We start from the raw sequence: 23,832 nt of genomic DNA, 5'->3' as shown, positions 1-23,832 counted from the left end.
TAGCAACGCAACATTTTTTTTTTTAGTTTCGCGGGAACAACTCTAACTATAGGACGAAGTCATAATTATCGGTTCTGGTTTGAGTTGGGTCGTAAAAATGAATTTGACTCAACACCGTCGCAATGTAATAAAAACCGAAATGAAAGATTTAACAGCGGCATTTTCAATGGCTTTTTCATGGGTCATCAGTCAAGATGTGGGAATAATGAAGAACGTTCTGAGAAGGCGGCACAGTATTTCACTGGGTTGAAATATGAGTATTGCATTATTCGGTTCAAACCTCACGGAGAGAGGGTCGTAAAATCTTGGCGAAAATGGGTTACAATGAAATCGAGAGAAATCTCACTCATGGGTAAAGAATAGACTGTATATGAATTTCCTTAAAACATAAAGGGGTTCTGTTGTATCTAATCGAATGTACAGGATGGGCAAAATTCGTTGTCTACTGAAGGGATCTCGAGAACTATAGCAACTAAAAAAAAAAAAACGGACGACACATTCTCGAGCTCTTTTTGCTTGACTAATCCAAAACTGAAAACAGATCCAGCCTAACGTTCATAGATTTTGAGTTATGAACGAAAATTGAGAAGTTGTCATTTTCAATGATGCTGAATAACTCTTATTCGAAATCCGTTGTTACATTCTACAGGCACTTTTTTATGAGGAATTCGAATATGATATTAATAAATTTTTTGATCCAGTCATTTTCGAGATACGACAGGGATTTCCGATTTTTCAAATGTGAACTATAGTTGAAAGTTATTTTCATTTTGCTGCAATTTTTTGCTGATTTCAAAAATGTATCATATGCCGCTATTCATATGAATATAACATAAGAAAAAAAAATTTAATACTTTATCCTGTTTTTCGATAGAGTGTTGAATTTTCAGTAGGCTGGGGTAACCATAGCGACCGTTGGAAATACATTATGGTTCGTGAACTCCACGAAATCCTATGTGAACTGAACCTCCTGCGATAGGAATCACCCACTGTCGAATAATTATATCTTTTATATATCTATATCGAGATCGATATCCTTTAAAAGAGAGTAAAAGACTTTCGTCTGATTATTAAAGAAGAAAATTTATTCAATTATCGTTTTTCTATCAATGAAAGAATCTTGAAGAGTCAGTAATATGAATAAAATATGATAGCAATCTATAATTGTAATTCTTACAAAAGTAAGATAATGAAAAATAGGTACTTCTGTCAACAGTAGTGCTCGAATTGTGAACCATCATAAGATAAGCATGTCCAACATCGCGAAAACAAACGATGGCAAATTAATAATCGAAATATTTATTCAGCAATCCGGGATTCCAATCATAGAGGCTCAGGTTCACAAAATATAATGCATATTCAACGGTTGCTATGGTAAGCCAGCTCAACAGAGAATCGAAAAGCAGGAAAAAGTATTGAATTTCTTTCTCGTGTAACATTCATGTGAATAGCAACATATGATACATTTTTGGAATCAGCAAAAAACTTGCATCAAGATGAAAGAACTTTCAACTCTAGTTTACATTTGAAAACTCAGAAATCCCTGTTGTATCTCGAAAATGATTGGATCAAAAAATTTATTAATATTATATTCGAATACCTCATAAAAAAGTGCCTGTAGAATGTTACAACGGATTTCGAATACGATTTCAAATAAGGGAGTTATTCATCTTCGTTGAAAATAACAATTTCTCAATTTTCGTTCATAACTCAAAATCTATGACCGTTAGGCTGGATCTGTTTTCAGATTTGGAATAGTAAGGAAAAAAGAGCTAGAGAATGTGTCATCCGTTTTCATCTAGCTGCTATAGTTCTCGAGATCCCTTAAGTAGACAACGAATTTTGCCCACCCTGTATATTATTCAAATTTCTACAGATTTCAAGAAGTTCGACTTACCGTTTTGAAATTCATAATCCGTTACTTCATGTTCAACTTCTTCCTTCATCTGTAAAAAAAAACAATATAAATCCTGCGCAGTATGTTAAGGAGAATTTTTTTATTGAGAAGATATAATCAGCATTTATAAGTTGAACCGTAACACGTTCACACAAAACCAAATTCATTATAAGAATTTTCAGATTAAAAAGGACACTATCTATCTATTTTTGTCTTCGAATAGCAATGTATTATGTACCTAATGTGAGTGCAGTAACCATGAGTTCCGTAAAGGTGAAACTATAACAAAAAATAAAATAAAAATTGGAATTTAACGAAATACAAAAGCCTCATTACTGGCAGATGGCGAGAACGTGACCTACAAACATATGACGATCACGTGAGCCAATTGGGCTTCCGCATCTTGTTTTATTTTAATTCTTTTTAATCTTATTCGCTGTTTATATACTAATTGAGGTAAGTTTTATATCCAGATCTGAATTTTATCTGAAGCCAGGTCAAGTGGTATTGATGCACTCCGAGATTATTCAATCGTCGCATTGAAAACCGGATATAAGGTGAAGAAACTGATACGTAAATCTTCTTTCCATTGAAATAATAGGAACGGATATAAGACAAAGCCCATGGAGAATGCTTCTGTATACAAACTGAAACAATAGTCGGGAGTGTAATTATTATAAGATTATGTAAATTATACCGAGATTAGAAAGTGAGAATCTCTGTTCGCGATTCTGATTCAATATTATTATGGGAATTTTCGATCAGCGAATCTATCAGAAAACGTGAAACGTCGAAAAAAAGTTTGAAATCCTTCGCATGAAAACTTATGGCATGAAAATTTATGGCACTAAGGTTTGAAACTATGAACATACAAAAATATGAAGAATTCAATAGCAAAACAAACATATAACGATAATTCAGAGCCCTAGTTAATCCGACCTGCATGAAGAATTTTGTAATATATTTTTTCCAACTTCCTATTGTGCGCTTTTTTTCAAATCAATTCAAATATCCCAACCTCAGGTACATAATATTACCCATGATGCTATGAGTAAATACAGATTTAATAGAGCGTTTTGGAAACTTAGTGGATTGTGATGATAATAAGATGGTAGGAAGAAAAAAGGTTTCACGAAGTATGCCATTTGATCGGTGGGAAGAGCGTCTACAAAGAGTCAAAAATATTAAGAAAAACAACTACTCCAACCGACATACTCGATTGTGTCCGATTTTAATAACGTTTATACCGCCACAGGTCCCTGAGAGATACTCAACTGACTAAATAGTCCAAGATACCAGAGCGACCAGACATAACCTATTTTCACACAGATGAAACTTTAGGATCTCAGTAGAGTCTCATGTGCTTTGACTACCTCCGAACTTGTGGAGCTTGCCTAGTGACACCTGGGCAGATACCAGGTGGCAGAGGTAACTAAAAATAATTGTTATTTTCACATGGCTGTTTTTTATATTATATTTTTAAATGTTTCAAAGAATATTATTCTGGAGTTATATTATAAGAGACAGACACCTTCCATGGGCCAAAACTCTTACCAGACGCTTTGAATCTGCCTAAAAAATAAATGAACTTCACTTCTTTTCTTCTCGATCTTATGATACAGGCATCATAAAATCCTATTTTCCAAAAACAAAATTTTATCAACCAAAATTTCGATTATCCGAAATTACTTTGGTCCATATTATTTCGGATTTCGAGAATGTACTGTACTACAATCGATTATTGCAAAACCTGGCATCATTTACTAAAATATAAAAGAAATATTTTTTTAATAAGAGACATGCCTGTCCATTAACTATTTAAGAATTGGAAAGAAAATACTACCCCATTGTATCTGAATTAACAAGGGACTATGAAATGAATGCAGCCAGTTAATTTATTGTCTAAAAGTATGTGCTGTGTATGTGCAAGACTTGATACTCTAAAGGTGCCTACAGATTACTCTGACGTGACGTGGGTTCACGTCACAATGCGCATGATTCGAGAATCTAAGGGTAATGTCAGACGCGGCGGTTTTGTCCGAGACGTTTCTCGAGAGTAGAACCGTATCGGAGAGTCGTCAATGGGTTTCAAATGGACCATGTCAGATGTAGCGGTATGAATCGCCAGGCGATTTTAAAACCGACTCGAAGGGTCGTCGGGACCACTATCCGTCTCGGTTTTTATGAGCCTTTCGTACAGTCATCAGTGGTATGTATATGGAACATGTCAGACGCGGCGATTTTATCGTTCTATTCACGACCTCACACTGCCTTGTATTTTGGATATAAACCGACGCGATTGAATCGACGCGTGTGACATCGAACAGGCGATCGCTAGCGGGAACCGTCTCGGTCAAAACCGCCGCGTCTGACATTACCCTAACACAGGATTTTTGAATCATGCGCATTATGAATTGGTGCCACGTCACGTCAGAGTAATCTGTAGACACCTTTAGGTATGTGTATGTGCCATGTGCGAGCAATGTATAGTATACAGTAAAGGGACCCCAAACAGATTGTGAAAGGGTTACCATAGTCTCACTCACTCTGAAACGCATGCTTAGCGCTCTCTCGCTCACACTCCACTAAATAATTTTCATGTTTAGGGGATGTTTGGTCACTACTATTTGTCGGAATGAAATATATCTTTTTTATAGTAACTTCAATGATATATTTCAATATCAGACATGTTAAAATAAGTAAAGTTCATTTATTTTTTGTGCAGCTTCAAAGCGTCTGGCAAGGGTTTTGGCCCAGGGAATGTGTCTGTCACTTATAATATAACTTCAGAATAATATTCTTTAAAACATATATAAAAATCAGCCATGTGAAAATGATTTTTAGTTACCTTTGCCACCTTGTATCAGCCCAGGTGTCACTATGCAAGCTCCACAAGTTCGCAGGCATTTGAAGCACATAAGACTCTACTGAGATCCTAAAGTTTCATCTGTGTGAAAATAAGTTATATCTGGTCGCTCTGGGATCTTACTCTAAAACGTTGGAATGCACAATAGAACTACATCCACAATTATTCTTTCTTTTTGTCATCGATAGCTGAGGCCTCGCACCCATCGCAGTCGGCTCCCAGTATATAGAAAACATTTGACATTGATTTTTTTTTGCTTCGGCTTCTGAAAACGTTATTCTTGAATCATTTCTTTCGCAATACAATACTAAAAAAATCAAACGAGCTCGATAATATCCATGTGATGTTTTTCTGGAAGTTTGTTGCACTCCATCTTCCTTTCGTCACGCTTAAATTATCAGATTTTATATATACAGGGTGAATCTTTGACTCGTACAAATATTTTAACACACACAAATTCCAATTTCCTCATTATAACCATAACGTACCATAAAAATACCAAAAATTCAAAGAAACGAACTCTGGAAAGTAAATTGGGTGCTATTTAAAGAACATTTGGACGTTTTGTAAAATAAAAGTATTCTTCATATTTTCTCGTACAATGCGCCGTTTTCGAGTTATTTGATGATTAAAAATAACAAATTTCTAGGAAATTCGAAAAATTGGGAATGCATCTCTTTTTAAAACATCCACAGATGTGAGGTGTCACAGATTTAGCTCGTTATTCTGAAGTTAATTTTGTTTTTCCAGGGGTGGCACAGCTCATTATGAAAACTTAAAATGGATATATCTTTTTATCACTTATTTCTGTACGGTTTCTACATTGGCTTTTTTTAGAAAAATAAAGCAATTATTTCAATTCTTCCTGCCAATGAATGAACTATTTCTACTTTAAATCTTGATAATAAAAGAAAAACAGTAATATGTATTTTCATGTCTGGTGTATGGCAACAATTATCGTCGAAACCATAGAATAAATTAGTGAAATTTTGAGTGAAGGGTTAAGTGTTAAAGCAATACGCCAGAATGAGTAAAATTAGCAAAATGAATAAGTGAAATCGCTTCCTATGAAAACAATTGATAATAATATTCGATAAAAAGATTCATAAGAGAATTTAAACAAAATTTTCTAAAAAAAAGTACCATATGTGAAATATCACTTACTAGTCATAATTTTTTATATATTTCTCTGAAATTATCAGGTGGACTATAAGAGAAAAAGAGGAGTTCCATTTGTAAGCATGGAAGGCCAAATTTCAAGTAAGTATTCGTACGAATCTTTTGGAATTACAGCAAAACAAGGAATTTCTATAAAATTTCTTCCGCCTGATACTCTAATGCTATCAAATGCAGAAATTAGGGGTTTGAAATTGTTACATTGGATGAGGACTTCTGTTTGAAGTTAAAAAATCAGTATAATATCTTGTTTCTAGTGGCTGATATGACTGATTTAAGAAATGAGGAATTCATGATCAAATCAATTTAAAGATTTAATTTTCTCACCATCCGACTCTCAACTGAAAAACTCCCATGAAAAACAACTCACTGGTACACCGAGATGAAAATTAACCGCACAGCATTATCAATTCACGTCTTGAAAATTTCATTCAGTTCATCGGATACACAATTAATTACTGGTGTATTGTGCCAGTCTGATGAACGGGAATAACCGTGAAAACGAATTTCTTTCAGTTCCGACAAACAATTCGCCACAAAGCGGCTAATTGAATACCCTGGTTCTTACTGAGGTGAAATTTCGTATTTTTAACCTTGTTACCGTAATCTGTCTCCGAATTAAAATTCCTCCGCCTCCAGGTAATGGGATTAACGAATTTCTGCTCGATAACGAAAACATTCCTTTCAATGTCACGTTCGTGCTTTGACTCTTTTGGATAGCTACTCATAACATCCATTAGTTCGACTTACGTAAGCTACTTTATAATTTGCATGGAAAATTGAGGAAACATACGGTCCCGTCCGGGCTTCCAGTGACGCTAGAAACCGTATCGTATTTGCTGTTCATACCAAATTACAGCTATTTTGTGCCTGAACAGAAATGAATGGGAATGATGGGAATGCCGAACACTGTACTTTAGACGGTGCTGCGAAAGATGTCTAGCGTCAGCTTCACGTGTATATGTATGTATTATTGAAAATTTATTCCAAATTTTATTATATTTACCAGATTCTAGAAGTGCCAGATTGAAATCTCGTAAGCCTTTATGAACTGATGATTTTCTTTATTCGACTAATAGCCATAAAGGATTTTGGCAATCAGAATGGAATTCGTGTAATTTCTTTAATAAAGGTTTGATTATTGTTCCATTAAAAAAAAGTCCCTGGCTTTGATCTTGAATTTGGTGTACGCTAAATCGACTAAGGACTGGCCATGGTTGGTGTAATAGCATGCCCTTTGGGGCGAATGCTATTGATGGTCCTAGATGTGAGTGAGGCACAGAAGAAGAAACTATATAGACCACTTGGTAAAGAGTTGCAGAAAATATAAATTTCAAGGTGGTTTCGAAGCATTCATTCGGAGGCCGATTCTTTTTTGAGATGGGGGACAAATTGCAAAATTATTTAATGAGAAATATAAAATTCAATACCCCTCTCGTTTTTTTTCTTTCGTTTTTATTTTCAGATTATTCTCACTCCGTCAACCATCAGGGTAGAGAGAAGGGGGTGGAAGTTTTTGGATTTTGTCCTATGAAGAAGATGTTCATTATCATTGCACTTATACGAGCAAACAGAGAGTTTTATGTGAAGTTTTTGTCTCTGTTTTCATGTATCATACGAAGATATGTAAGGTTTCCCGTTGACATTTTTCCTCTGCTTACACTGAGATCTGGAACGAGCAACATGTTTTGGGATCTGTCTACTGTTGCCATTTCTTTACAACCGCTTCATTATTTTTAGATTGTGAAAGTTTGTAACACTCGATTTCAAAAGAATATACATATATTGAAAATGGTTTGTACCAATACAGAAATTGTCAGCCTTCAGTACATTGAAAAAGGATATTTGATATTTCACATAAATCGGGAAATTTTACTGAGTCGTTAATGAATTTAGCTAAGGAGGAATCGAAATCGGAGAAATTACAGGATTAATAGGAATAAATAGTCTCAGTACCTACTTCAAAATAGGACGTAAATTTTTGCACGGAAACGCTCTGTTGAAAAGTCACCATAACTTTTCATTCATGCTCATAGAAGATATGTTGTGAAATAACGATTTTTTTCTGGGAACTTTATTGCCTTTTAACTGTCCATTGTCCGTGAAAGAATACATTACACCATTTGGTCTGTTTTTGAACATAGCATCAGCATATTCCTCATTTGAAAAATTTTGGCATGATATGAGAACAAATCAAGTACACACAACGAGCTGAAACTTCAATCATATGCTGATGGTCAAGCTGAGATTCCAAATTACAAAAGGTCGATCCTAAGCAACGAGGGAAGATCATGAGGACTTATGGGTGGTTTTTGAAAAACAATAAAGTTTTCAAAGGAACTATTAGTCTTTTCGATGCCTAATTTTTAATGATGCTATTCGAATCCTGTGAAAATAAGTTTTCCCTTTGGTAGATTATAAAAAATGGTTCGCGATTGCACCCCACTCTAGCTATGATGAGGGATGAGTGAGAAAATTAGTTCCAGGTGCATCTCTATTCGAAATATACCTCAGCAAAATTTCATTCTCATGAATCCTGGGAGACTCTGTAGACAAGAAAGTCCCCGTTTCATTATTTATTATTGTGCTTTGATTGAAATACAAATTACAAAATTCTTTCTCGCGTGTATTTGAAATATACAATACACTAATTCAACTATTTTCATTTCAATAACAAATTACGAAATACGGTCAGGTTTTATATAAATAAAATACTAATCCAACTCAGCCAGTAGATCGGTAATAAAAGGTACAAAATATTTTTAAATGTTTTATCGACAGATTTTTCCTGAGCTGACCTGATTAAAAAGCAATCTTTATTAAGGTTTTGATGAGCACATCTCGTGTTGAATTGGCATTAATTTTTTTGTAGCAGTGAAATACTCCAAATTGCAATCTTGTAACCAATCTAATCTGGTTCGTACAGACCGTAAAGTAGACAGAACTTTGCTATTTTGGCTGTATTCGGGTTCGGCTTTCGGACAGTCCGAGAATGGTTCTAGAACTGCGCAGAGGAATTAATACTAGGGCGCAACAGTTTTGCGCAGAATACGCAGAATACAGCTATTATGATCTAGGGCCTTAGCAATTGGTTTCAATATCTCAATGAACTCCTCTAAGCATTTAAATGTAATGGGCAAAGTGGTAGCCTTACCCAACACATCAAATCAGTCATTTAATTTAGATTTACTTCTCACGAGCTGAAATGATGAGGAGAGTACCATTTTTTAGTCAGGGATATTTCAATCGTCCTAGACAGTCTTTTACGACTTCAAGCGTAGAACCGTTGACGACTGAATATACAGGGTGCCCCAAAACTGAATCAAAAGTCACACTACGATAGAGTAGAACAAATACTATAGAATGACAACAACATTAGTTCAGCGAAAATGTACCGTTTCCAAAATAATTAGAATTTTATGGAAATATCTAAAATTGACGATTTTCGAACTATTTTTTTCAACCACAGGGCTGGTTTGTGATTGAATATAGCGATGTTAGCTCATGCTCATAATAATCCTGGATTATCACCCCGTAATAGAAATTATTTTAAGTAGTTAATCGAGAACCTCAGTAAATGTAAATCAATACAATTTTTTTTTACATAATTTTTATAACTCAGAATAAACCCCCTATATAGAAGTGATAATACAATAATCTAGGATTAATATGGGCGAAAAATTCTATCCTTAATCACAAATTGTTGATCACAGGTTTTTTGAATGCGGTACATTTTCGCTGAACTAATGTTGGTGTTATTCTATAGTATTTGGTCTACTCTATCGTGGTGTGACATTTGATTCACTAGTTTTCGGACACTATGTATGTATGTTCAAATGTATTTGGAAGACATAGGTGAGTATAGAAACACGAATTCAGCGTCAGTTATTTAATATACCAATTACAAATTACATATTTATATGTAAGAACACAACTTTTCAGTTGTTAGAAAGAACTGCAAAGTAAACCTTCACCCACCTGAAGATGCTATTTTTTGATAGCGAAACACGTGTCGTGGCTTGAAAATTTATTTTGTAAAAATAGTTGAATCTGTTTCAAGTTCAATTATGGATTTTCATCAAGTATCAGCCACATCAATTCAAAAATAAAATTGACAGTCACCAAGCATTTAATCGCTACGTAGAATGCCTCTTGTGGCATAAGTTTTTTTCAAACTATTGTTTGGCCGAATATATATATTTTATATCTTCGGTATTCATCATTTTGTAGAAATATGCTCGAGCGCGTGAATGTTTTTTGCAACTTCCAATCTTCTCATTGAAGTGTTTGTCCATGCATCCTCTACGAAAGGTAAAGGGTCGCTAAGTATTTTCGAATGGCAAAATTCTAACTGTAGAGAGCAGTATTCTGTTTATCATTTCATATTATTAATGATTTATTCCCTTCAATAAAATATCCCATGTTGCGTTTTGGTTTTCTATGGGTATGGAGCACTGACACCGCAAGTACTTCACAACTACTCACTCAGTCAACTCAATTGCAATGGTGACTTTAGGAGAACAAATTAAAGATGCCTATAATTCAGAAGCTAGGTTAATAATTGGAACAAATAGTTTTCATATTTGTAAACCTTCCCCCTCAGGACACAATTCCACAATTATGAAGCAGTTACTTTGTAATACGGTCCTTCATATCCTGTTCTCTTGGTATTTTAAATGTTCAAAAGACAAACCATCTGTGTGAACGGATTGAATATCTTGCAAAAGTTTTACATAATGCTCTGTTCACATTTAATAATATCTCTTCTTATAATATTGTCCACTTGGATGAAATGGATTATAATGATCTTCGTTCATTGCTGGTGAAAATTACAGTGATCAAGTTATCACGTTGACATTATTATTCAGGAAATCTATGCCATTTGAGTACTCGTGAATAGTTAGCCTTCGATTTCCTCCCAGGAATTACCATAATTCGTTGATTTCATCTAGTTCAAGAAATGAGATATAAAGAGTGCTAGATAATGGCAATTTCGCAATTTTACCAGGCAATATTAACCTTGTATTGAGAAATCAATGTTTATACTTGCACAAGTTTTATATTCTTACTGTGGTATTATTGGCAGATCGTTAATTTTTCTGTTGTGATTCGGAATGATTCACAGCTCCTTTATCAATTTCGAAAACGAATCAGGTATTCAAATAAAAAACGTGATAAATAATGTCACATGTTGATGAAATTATGACTATTGAAATTAAGCATTCAGGTTGCATCTATTGAAAAAATGGCATATATAACCATTTAAACGTTATTCACCATGCAGTGTTAGATGAAATATCAAATTATAGATGGTTGATTTCCTCTTGAGGTACCTCATTCCAAAAAACTTGTACCCCATGTCGAATTGCTATTCTGTAAAGGATAGGGTAAACGGAGGAGGAAATAGCAATTCTAATCTTACACTTGCTACTTTGCTTCCTGCGACCGACATTGTATACATTGTCGATACTTGCTTTACAGACGACGCGTCGAGGTCAACAATAAAAGTCAACGCTTCGACGGCCAACTTTGCAGTCAGGACAGAATTATCGATTGAAAATAGATTGACGTTTATCCGTCAATCAACTCAGTTGATTCCCCGATCATGCTTTGTGAATGCGGGGGTAAATCTCATGAAACATATTTTTGTTGCTCCTGAAATGTTTTTATGACTGGGACTGGACCAAAATGACGAGTTCAATTATAACGAACATTTTTTTTTGTAAGAACACACGATCACAAAAAACCACCTTATAGATGGTTCAAAATTAATCGCTTTTTGTCCTGCCTTGAACAAATATATTCAAATAAGTTTTTCTAAGAAATTCATTATTACTGGGTGTTCGGTTTTCCAAGTCACTTAGTGTATAATAAAAAGTTAAGGCGATGTTTTCGTCCAGAAATGAAGATGAGAAATTTGTAAATTCATGCATATAATTAAGGAGGGTTGAAATATTTGTAAATAATTTCGCCTGATAATGAATGCGGTCTCAACTCTCGATAAAAAGATGTTATAGTAGAATTCTCGTGAAGGATGTATCTCCCAGATTTATAGTGTGCTAGGAAATTTTGTGAAATCAACCTGTACATGTAATTCGATAACTCATCCTTAATATTTGTTGAAAGAAACTAATTTGCACGGAATACGGAAATTGGCAAGAGGATAACCAAGTCAAATAAACTTATCAGTTTTTCGAGCATATATATGTATAACCTTTGTTGACTAAAGCATTTCTCAGGTAAAAAATCGACATTTTCATCAAATGATCATCGAACAATTTTTTAAAGAATCTTTCAAAAAACTTCCTTAATTTTTTTTAAAAACCCATTGCAAGTGAAATTTTTTTTACTTCATCAAAATAGGAAAAGGATTTCAAGAATTTTCAGTTCTGCTATTCACATTCCTTAAGAATCGCGATGAGTTGAAATAATATTGTGAGAAATTTAAAACGCATTATTTTACGAAAAAAATTCACATCTACTCTTTTATCCCAAAATTTGAAAACAGCTATTACTTTATCGATTTGTATCAATACTATTGGCGGAAAATGTTTTTTAAAAAAAGAGAAAATAAATGATTAGACTGTTGATATTAATTAGGTTATGTTTTCAATTATGTTTGCGCCTTTTGTGATATACATATTTCCATAATATGGGGTTGAAATGAAATATGGAAATATATTCATCATATTTATGAAGCTTTGCAGACAAATACGCATCTGATGCTTTATTTTTGTTACTGCCAGCAATACCCCAATTCTTTTTAATTTGAAGTGCTTGTTATTTCTAATCAGTTTATACTAAGTTGAGTGGCATTCATTCGAAAACACAAGAAATAAATCACTCAACAGTTCTCTACCGAATTTCGACTCATTCAATGATTTAGTCGTTTAGGGTGAAATTTGTTGTAGAAGCTTGAGGGGATTCCTCCAAAATAATTCGAATGTTTTGTCTGATGGCTTTATGCTTGAGCTCCAATGATCACTTTTTAGTAACACTTAAACCATGGGCGTGGATATGTTGCAATATCTGCATTATAGTTGACAGACAAGATAATGCTACAAAAGTGGATAATAAAGTAGAAGTAGAGTAGCAACAAAAAATATGTATTTTCTGAAACTTTTTAGGGATTTCACTCCCAATCTATAGAACAAAATCAATTAAAAAAGGTGAAATAACCGATTTGCTCCTGCGTAAATTCTTGCACAATTTGTCAGGAACAAATCGGTTATTGCAATTTGAAGTGAAAACCCTAAAAAGTTTCAGAAAATGCAGAATCCTCCCAGATTGAATTTCAATCGATAACAAAAAATATGGCATGCCTACAAAGTTTCGATTGAAAGATATTTTTTTGGTTCCATACTTCATTACAACCTAGTACAACGTATTTCAGGCATAAACGTGATTAATTTGAACAGAAACAGTCGAACAGTACGAATGAAAATGGGATAAAAACGCCTTCGAAGCCAAACAAACAAAACGTTTCTCCAGAAATAAATCTAAACAGTTTACAGTCTAGTACATTTTTGTCGAAACAAGAACAAAGATAGGGAGAAAATGTCAACGTTGCGATAAATATGTCAACACCGCCGCCCAATATATCCTCAATATTTCTCATATCTTCGATTTTAATCGCCGCCACCCATAAATCTCTGGAAGGTCTGTATTCACGCCCGTCATTATTATGAGGTTACAGCGTTATATTCAGTTCATTGAAGTGAAAAAAACTGGTGAAACCTACTCGCATAACTAACTATAGGGATTCGAGACAGCACAAGTAGTAAATTCGCCATGTAAGGTTGAAGGTAACTCGATAACAATCTTGGAACAATACTGTCCTCTAGGTATGGCTTATCCGAAAATATACTGTACCCTCTTACAAAGTTTAAGTACACGTCATGTATATTTGCATGTCTCAGGGTCGCTGAAAGTTCATCTTTGAGTAGGTATAATAATTTTTGTCAAACGTTGGTACAACCGATCTGTGTATTGTGTTTTTCGAACACAAGATATCAACCACGTCCTCGAGTTTCCTCATTATGAGCTCGAACGAACATTCTGCAAAAGGCACCTTTCACAAAAATGTGTGAGAACTTCAATTCATTTTGTGTTGGCCAAGATATATTCTACTCATCAAAGGGAAATTTGATCAAGTCAGCAATTTGTTTTTTTCAGGGAATGTATCACAGATCATATAAAATTTTTGTTTATTTTGTTTTTGTTTCTATGCTATCTTATGTTATTTTTTGTATTTTATATTCGCATTGTCCTGTAAATGGGTTAAACTGTTGGACAATAAAGCTATTATTATTATGACTTTAGCCTTGCGGCTTTCACACTCCTCTCCAGAGGAAAATTCACTTATCCCAGATATCTCAGATATCAAAAGGATTAAGCTCTGTTGGAGCCCTTTCCAGGTATAAAATTCCAAAAATTCAAAGAACCTTACTCTTCAAATTAAGTTGGACACTATCTAAAGGATATTTGAATGTTTTGTAAAATAATAGTAAGTATTCTTCATATTTCCTTATATAATGCGACGTTTTCCGTAAAATTCGAAAAATTAGTACTCTGACTGAACTCTTTTTGAAAAATCCACAGATGTGTATTGTCACAGATTTAGCTATAGTTATTCTGAAGACAATTTTATTTTTCCAGGGGTGGCACAATTCATTATGAAAACTCAAAATAACTATTTCTTTTTATTAGGGTCGAATCGGAAAAAAATGGTATAGCAGACTCACCCTGTATAGGTATAAAAAAGTTCACAGTCTACCGAATAAGCAAAATTTTATTTTACTGGAAAATGATTCCATCGTGTGAGCTTATATTTACAAATGAAAAATAAATTGAAGAGTGTCTATTCCTCACGGACAATGCATTCGCTAAACGAAAAGTTTCGAGTAGTCAAAAACGCATCCATCTTCAGGTTCCTACAAAAACACAAAAAAGTGTGTGGGGCGTCAACTCACAATATCCAAATAGACCTTAAATAAATAATGCTATTTTAATTATCCCAAAAAACTCACAAATCTCAAAAAAATTCTTTCTTTTCTCCAATATCGTCGAATCTAAAAAGCTACAATATTCTACCTACATTTATTATAAACGAACCTGAGACCTTTCAACAAGAATTTACAGTCACAAGCTATAAGCAGTGGTTTGTCTTCAATTTTGAATCGAATTAGAATATCAGTGTGGTTCTTTTATTAAAATGAGTGTTGATATTGATCAATTCCACAAAACACCAACTATAATTTTACTCGATACTCTTACTGCCAACTTCAACTAGTTTGAACCAAAATTTACCTGTGTCCGTCTAGCGGCACTAGCACATTTAAATTTAATAAAAAATGAATTGACTACTGCTGGTACGTAATCACGTCCTCCAAATCGGAGGACAAAAAATCTATTGTCTGCAAGCAGGTATCGTTCTTCTTCTCTCTACTCCCTATAGTTAAGCATAATAATATTCATTCTTCCATAAATGTAGCCTTCTCTATTTCTTAATGTCAAAATATCCTTTCACGCATGAAATTTATCGATATATAGGGTGTGTTGGATGAAAAATAACTTTCTCAAGTTCCGGAACATCCTGTATAATTGAAAAAATTTTTGTTTTCAATTCATTCGGAATCATAAAATTTGTTTACTTAACTTTTTTCCTACAGACAAAATTAATGACGGTAAACTACTAAATGAATGAAATCTTGGTAAGTTAATTCACCATATCACACATATACCGTAAGTGAAGCTTTTTAAAACACTGAAGAGTAACCTCGACTGTAACTGAAAGGTTAACCACAACAAACTAAGTACCTACTAGTAACCACTGAGATATCCATTCACTCACAGTATTGAAATATTCAGTCATCGTGCTGCTGTCTAGTCAAAATTGATTTTATCTTATTCGTCTCGCTAAGAAAATTTCTATTATTAGCCACCCGTAAACGAACTGCCAAAAAATGTCTCATTTTTTATAACTCTTCACTATGCCGATAAAAATCAAATCTTTCTTTGGAAAACAATAACTAATATATCATCTAGCCGACTCAATTCTTTCGGAGAAGTATGCATAAATTAACTTTACGACCGGTAAAATTATAATTTTAAAGTTCATGCCTCCACGTTCAGACCACCCTTCAAGTTGTCACTGTGTAAATTCTTCGTATACCTTGGTGGCCGCTGTGCAAATATGGCCCAAACGGCGTCGGATTACTACTTGTTTCAAAAAGCGATAAGTCTAAACAAGACCGTCGATAACTTGGGAGATTTCTATCGTTTTTCTTCGAGCGGTGAGTCTTTGTGACTTCAGACCGGACGGTATGAGAAAGATGTGGTCGAACCTTCTTGCACCGAGTGTCGATGGGATTTATTTATGATTTGACTTTGGGGCAGCCAACAAACCATGAAACCATGTTTTACACAATCAGGTGGATTCGGTCCAGTGGAGATATTTACAGAACTCTTGAGACCGCCGCGAAACATTGTGTTTTTTTATTCATAATTTGTAACATCTCTGTTTGGCATTCCGCGACCGTTTCGTTTCATTGTTCATCTACTGGGTGTCTTCAAAGGTGATTCTTCTTTATCTGACAGAATGCTGAACTCATCAAAATTAATCGTAGCATCAAAGTCAAAATTACTCAAAATGGCGGACTCATCATACTCCAAGGTCTAATGCGATTACTTGAAATTTTAAGTACAGATCTGGCAGCCGGCGTTTCACTGCTGAAGACAGATGAATATGAATCAAGAGTCATTTGATACCTACAATGGTGGGAACAATGTCAAATTTCAGGAATTGAGGGAAAATTTTTGAAAATATCCGAGACAACAAGGACACAAGATCATATAGCAAGAGTAGTGGAAATGAGATACAGTTTATTTTCATGTCTAGAAGACATCACTGCACCAATAATTTTACCCCTATCTTCATCGAAGGGTATAAGTATTATAACTATCAGATTATTCTTCCAATATTTACTATATTTTTATTTTATTTTAACTCTACAGAATATTTTCAAAGATTTTTTTCTCAACAGAAGGTAGAACTCACCAATATAATAGATGGCGAATAGTAACAGAGCCTACAATGCTGTATGGGGGTTTCCTCCAGCGTCGTGTAGATTTAGTGAATTTTCAGATTAGATAGTAGCAAAAGAAAAAGGAAATATATTGAGTATCATCGTTGTGATGATCGTCTACAGGGGTTAAAAGATATAAAAAAAAAATAGTCAAATGGACATACTCGAGCGTGTGTTATTTCGGTTAAAAATTAGTGCATCGTGAAGGAGAGAACAGTGTTAAAAATTGAGTGATTGATAAACTGTGTTAAACGTGCTTGTGAAATGGTTCGTGTTCAAAGTGCTTTCATTGTTATACTATTTTTGTACTATTTCCATGCCAGGCAAGACTGTGTGTACACAAAATTAATTGAAATGTAAAAAATTTAACATTAAAAAGTTTTTTTCTGAGGAAATGCTCAGATTAAGAATCGATAAAATTAAGTATTTTTTCATTTCTTTCAATCAAACCAAGAACATATTCAAACAGAACATTATTTGATATATTTTTGGTGCATAGACTCGTTTATTGTAATTCTATGGGTCAATAGGATAGTGTTACCTCCTATACCAACCAAAATATTGCAATTCAAAATCTTACTGTATGCTCTGTTACCAACATTATCTCCGTAGGATGTCAATGATTCCTGAAGCTCTTATATTACAGAGAAAGCATAGGATGTGAGGTGTCATATCATCAGAAAATATTTTCGAATAGGTATGTTAGTATTATAACTTCTAAAAAAAGAGGTATAATAGTGGATAATGGACAAAAAGACATAAGCTTGTAGGTACCTATTTCATGTAAAATTAGTTTAAACCACCTTAAACTTCATTGAAGAACTGACCCCAGATTAGTAGGTACTGTTCAGTAGGTATATCGAAGGATTATGCCTTATTGAGTTGGTTAAACATCTATTGAAGAACCGCAGGTCTAGGAGTTGAACCGGAAAAAAACCCTCGATTGGGTTATTCTTCTAATGCAGAAGGTAGAAGAATAATGAGAAGACGAGATGAATTTTACTTCCTTAAACATCATGAAATTCAATTAATTTCAATCTTTATCATCTGTTTGATCTCCTGGTACATCTAAATGACAAATGGTTGATATAAATCTACCAGTGTATTTGCACGCCATCTGCGTTCTTATCTGAAATCTCTATTTATGATTTGAAATGATTGCGCTTCATTATCGTAGTCGGGCATTTTTCCAAGTAGACACCAACATCACTGAGTCTGTGGAAATTTCGTGATTTGTAGCTAAGCTTAATCTCCATCCGCTGGCAAAATAACAACAATGATTATTTGAAATCATTGACATGTTTCCGTGAACGTATCTTATCGTGATGTAGTTATTATCATTGAAAGTGATGGTGAATTCATAAAAAATTGGCGAACTCATGATATCGTTGAAATACTATCTCGTATTGAGACCTGCACATTTATATATATATATATATATATATTGATTTGAATTAAGGGTGTTTCGACTATTTTTCAGGGCAAAATTCCAATGAGAGTCAAATTATATTAAAGCTCTATATTTCGTCAACTATCGTTGACTCTCATTGGAATTTTGCCCTGAAAAATAGTCGAAACACCCTTAATTCAAATCAATAATTTCACAAACGACTAGTATCCTATAACTTCTATATATATATATATATATATATTTATATATATAGGTATTAAGATGAAGAAATTCATGGAAATAGTTATAAAGTTCGGATTAATTGAAAACATTATTCCAATACTGCTATTAAAACAGTAATGTTCGAAAGCTATACGAGTATCTAGAATTTCCAGAAAAAGAAGTGATTTAATAAAGTGGTTATACACTGCGCAAAAAAAGTAACGCACATTATGGAAATCTCAATTTTATTCTACAACTCAGGGTGTTCTCAAAGATAATTATTTTTATCAGAATTATGCATACATATGTTATCCACTTTCAACGGTTTCCTTCAATACAGATGTTTTTTCCCAGCAGGAATAAACAAAGATGATATTAAAAGATTTTGAATGTATGGGCTCCATTCTAAAATCAGTTGTTCTCGATCAATTCTAGTGATCAATAGTTTTTCTTTCGTTTGATTTTCTACACTCCATCGCTATGCAACGCGAAACACGCAATTTGACCCAAGAGGAATGTGCCCAAGCGGTAGTTTTGCGAGAAGAAGGGTGGACATACACAAGAATTGCAGAAAGGTTTGCAGTTTCCCATACGTGTTTGTCCAGAATGTTGCAGCGATTCAGGGAGACAGGTATGAATGTCCGAAGACCAGGACAGGGTAGACCACGGGTAACAGCTGCCATTCAAGAACGTTACTTGTGAGTTTCTTCGTTGAGACAACGGTTTGCAACCGCTCGCCTCCTTCAGATTCAGCTTGAGCAAACTCATGAGGTGCAAATTAACACTCAGACAATAAGAAATCGCCTCAGAGAATATGATTCAAGGCCTCGTGTCGCGGCAAGAGGCCCAGCTCTTACCCCAGCCCATCGAAGTGCGCGTTTGGATTTTGCGAGATAACATATCCATTGGGAACAGGCCGATTAGGAAAGAGTTCTCTTCCCAGATGAGTCTAGATTCTGCCTCTGCCATCGTGATCGTCGTTCCCTTGTATACAGACGTCTACATGAAAGATATGCTCAGTGCAATTTCCTGAATACTACTGGTTTCGGGGGAGGATCGATTATGGTATGGGGTGGAATATCTTTGACTGCTCGCACAGACCTAATGGTGGTTGATAAGGGAGCTATGAATGCTGATAAGTATATAAGGAACATTCTTGAAGAGCATGTAGTGCCATTTGCCCCATACATTGGTGAAAATTTCATTTTTATGGACGATAATGCCAGACCCCATCGTGCGCGCATCGTTCAGGAGTACCTTGAAGAGGTTGAAGTCTCTCGAATGGAATGGCCAGCAAGAAGTCCAGATCTCAATCCGATTTAGCAGGTTTGGGACAACCTCAATAGAAGGCTCAGAAGTTCAGAAAATCATCCAGCTACTCTTAATGACTTAGGAATCCAACTCGGAGAAATCTGGGAAGGAATAGATCAGAAAATTTTGAGTATGAACCGTCGTTGCCGAGCTGTAATTAACGCAAGGGGTGGAAATACCAAGTATTAAATCACGTATCAGCATTTCAGTAATTTAAAAATTGTTCATTTCTCTTCTTTCACATAAGATTCGGTGAAATCCTGAATTTTTCTTCCATTTAATGTGTCTTGTTTCGTCCAAAACCTTCCCGAGAGAACATAAAAAATAAGTTATTGAGTCAATGTAGAGTTAACTTTCATTAAAATTGAGATTTTCAGTGTATTTCCATGGAACGAATTGTACCCGAAAAGTGGCAAAATGTCGAGGTGTTGAGCTAAAGATCCACGAAGCATAAAAAAAATTTGGAAAGTCCTCTGCTATTCCCAAATTCTTCGGCAAAAAACGAAAATTCTTGGCTGCCTTACATTCACACCCTGTACAACAAGAAGATATGAAAAAAAAAAAAATCAATCTGTGCCAGTGGCATATGGGCGAAGGATGAGGTTTTGCATCTCGAGGTCAAAATCAAACATCATGGAAATAATGTCGGAGTCAAACTTAGGCAATTTTTTAGCCATTTTTCTATGTTTTCTGCTGTCCCACTTCATTTGCTGCTTAGTTCAGTTTGAGACTTTATTCGGCTCAGTATTCGATATGTGCAGACATTTGTGCAAGATGGTAACGCTCTCATTTTATGAGTAGCAGTGCAAAACTTATCAGATCTAGGATGACCTGATCTTTCTACCTCTCGCGATACTGTTCTTATTCAACTAGAACAATCTCAGGAAAGTTATATGGCCAGCTGAGAACGTTAAAAACGGGTACGAAAATCTTTCACCATAAAACGATTTTCGAATAGAGTCATTCGGCCATTTGCGATCATTAAAATTCCTTCGAATGATGTATATTCAAATTTGAGATACTGCAAGACATGCCTGTAGCAATTAATCCCGAAAAGTGAGCTGTTTGGAATCGTTCGCGATCTTTATGGTCCAATAAAAAGTGCCCTCATCAGATATGCGGTGAGATACCATCCAGATGTTGGATCGGGCTCTAATTCAAATCGAATGGAGCATATAAATCTCGGGCGTATATCTAGATTCGGGCTGCGGTGCAATAAATTTTCAGATGAGGTCACTTTTGGAATTCGTACGAAAAAGATGGCTTTAGAGCCCGTCCGAAGATTAAGCGATACCGATGTTGAGCTAGTGTGGGATAATTAGGAGCAAATTAATTAGGCTAATTGATAGGTTCCGTCAATTCACCGGTATTTTTGGCAACGAAACTTTTTCTCAAACTCCGTTCTCCTACCTCATCTGCCGCGTATATTCAATTGAGTTCTGCCGATCTTCATATGATGGAAACTTGAGATGGCTGATTCTCATGACTCAGGTCAGATCATCAGATAGATTTTTGTATCAATAACGAAAAATTTGTCACCTTTTGAAGAAGCTTTTATGTAATATAAGAAATTAACTAGATTATAGAGTAGAAAGATGGGAAACTAAGCGACTAAAGTAACTGAAGCCATCTATGTTTCAAATGTGTTACTAAAACCTTTAGACTGGTTAAAATATTGATTTGAGGGCCATTTTCAGAAAAGTATGAAATTTTGTAAAGTTTCAGATGGCCATGAGGCAGTCTGTTGAGAAAATCTATGAAAGTCTCGAAAATATTGAAAAATGTGAAAAGTAGAAAAATGTCGCACTAGTGCATAGGTTTGTTGCAGTTATTCCAGAATTTTAGCCAAATTTTGTTTTCTCGAACAGAGAAGATAGAGAGAGGGAAAATAACTTTATTGAAAACCTTTCAAAGGGCTATCGACCGGGGCCCCTGTACAATTCATGTTTTACAATATAATGATATGTAGATAGTATGCAAGTCTGTGAAATATAGAGTAGAATATAAAAGTAGGCTAAGTTAATATTGGATTATTGGTTGTTCTGGTAGTTTCCTGTTGGGTCTTTCAAGGTGAGATATGCTATATACATAGCATATATACATTAGTGGTTCTATTGTATTAATGTTGTGTTGTTAACTGATAAATTTCTTGTTTAGTCTCTGTATTCTGCTACTTATAGGTTCTATTTTTGTCTTCTCGTAAAGATATTCGTTGGCTGGGTTATGTAGTGGATTGTTCGGATGTCCTATATTTTAGTAATGTTCCGTAGACTAGTGCGTTCCGCCACTTCTATCATTTTGATGGCACCTTTATTGCATTGTCCCAGGATTTGGTGTCCATAATCTATCAGAAGTCTGCAAATCATCTTATATATTTTGCTGGCTGTTTCTACCCCAATACCTTCATTACTGTATGTTAGTTTTCTGAAATGGCTAGCTCTATCGATTGTTTCTTCCTTAGTGGATTTTAGTTGCATTTTAAAATTCAGTTTGTGGTCAATTGTCATTTTAAGATATCTGCAGCTTGTGCTTGGTTTTAAGGTGGTGTTTTCCAAGGATATATAGTTGGGGAGTTCTGGTTGCTTTTATGGTGAAAAAGTATAAATTTCTATTTTTTAGGGTTGAGTTTTAGTCTCCACTTTCTCAACCATACAACGAGAAAATACGGACAGAAAATGCTTCATTTTATTACATTTTTGGACTCCTCACAAAATTTCAACCCCGGTTTATGTCAACATCCTCCAACAAAAACCTTAAGGTCCTGGAGATACGAGTGGAGATATTAATTCATTCTTCTCAAATTTGACGCATATATAGTTTTGAATGAATAAAATTCCATATTTTCTCAATGCCAATTCGAACTTGTAATGGGTCTTCCTATCCCAACATTTGAAACACAGGGAACATAGGTATTTATTTTTATTATGATGTTGGGTGAGAAACAAGTTTCAACCAGAAAAAATGCAAACCCCTCCCAGAATATTCTTCAATCAATAGGTTCAGTTTAGCAGACCCAGGAAACACTAAATTCAAATCATAGTGATTTATGACGGTATCTTGGGCCTGTTTTCAGGCTAAAAGAATTGGGTTATGTAACGCACTGTCAAACGCATTACTCCTTGATAAACTAAAAATATTTAATGCGTTCAGTTAGAATAGCGGTTGTTCTGTTGGTCATCCAATATCTCCATTTGTCACAGTAATTTGGAAAATGATGTTCATGATATCATATTGGTACCATTTGAATACTGGATCTTCAACGCTGAGCATCAGTTTGTAGAGGTTATGCAAGTTACCTCTGGCAAATTTCACACATTGCTGCTACAGGTAATTTGCAACGGAAAAATTTCCTATAAAGCATGTGAAGTTATTCAAGATTCTATTTTCAATGACACCAAGGCATAACTTGAAACTATGGGACTATGGGAATTTCCTATGGAGTACACTTAATTTCGAGCAAGATTATAGTTTTCAAGTTTTGCTTGACCATAGAAAGCTTGCGGACCCTATATATTCGTGTTAGATTATTTTTCAAAGAAATAATTCATAAAATTGACTTGAATTAGTAACATTCAATTGTCTAGGAGTCAAAAGCAAGCGATGCAAATCATTCGGTTTATTTCCGTGAAAATCAGCACAAAAATAAAATGATTTTATTGGGAACAATTATTCAACAATGGGCATAGTTGTGTTAATTATTCCGTGCATGCATAATTAACAAGAACCACAGCAATATCTAATATATCACATCTGAATTGTCATCTAATCATCTGAACTAATAAAAATTGAGAACACATTGAAAAACGTTTTGCTCAATGGCTATACAATAATAGGAACTAAAAGCGAATGCTGCATATTATAATATCGCACACCTAGATCTAAA

General features: G+C 34.6%; 1 protein-coding gene across 1 annotated transcript in view; it reads right to left on the bottom strand.

The window, feature by feature from the left end:
- Positions 1-23,832, bottom strand: part of LOC123322991 (protein Shroom) — a 280,868-nt gene that overhangs the window by 117,592 nt on the left and 139,444 nt on the right. The window contains exon 2 of the mRNA XM_044911146.1: positions 1,898-1,946. The gene's annotated coding sequence lies outside the window, so the exon portion shown is untranslated. The remainder of the gene's footprint in view (positions 1-1,897; positions 1,947-23,832) is intronic.

The sequence above is a fragment of the Coccinella septempunctata genome, chromosome 1 (genome assembly GCF_907165205.1).
Source record: "Coccinella septempunctata chromosome 1, icCocSept1.1, whole genome shotgun sequence".
NCBI lineage: Eukaryota > Metazoa > Arthropoda > Insecta > Coleoptera > Coccinellidae > Coccinella > Coccinella septempunctata.
This window is presented reverse-complemented; position numbering and strand designations above follow the sequence as displayed.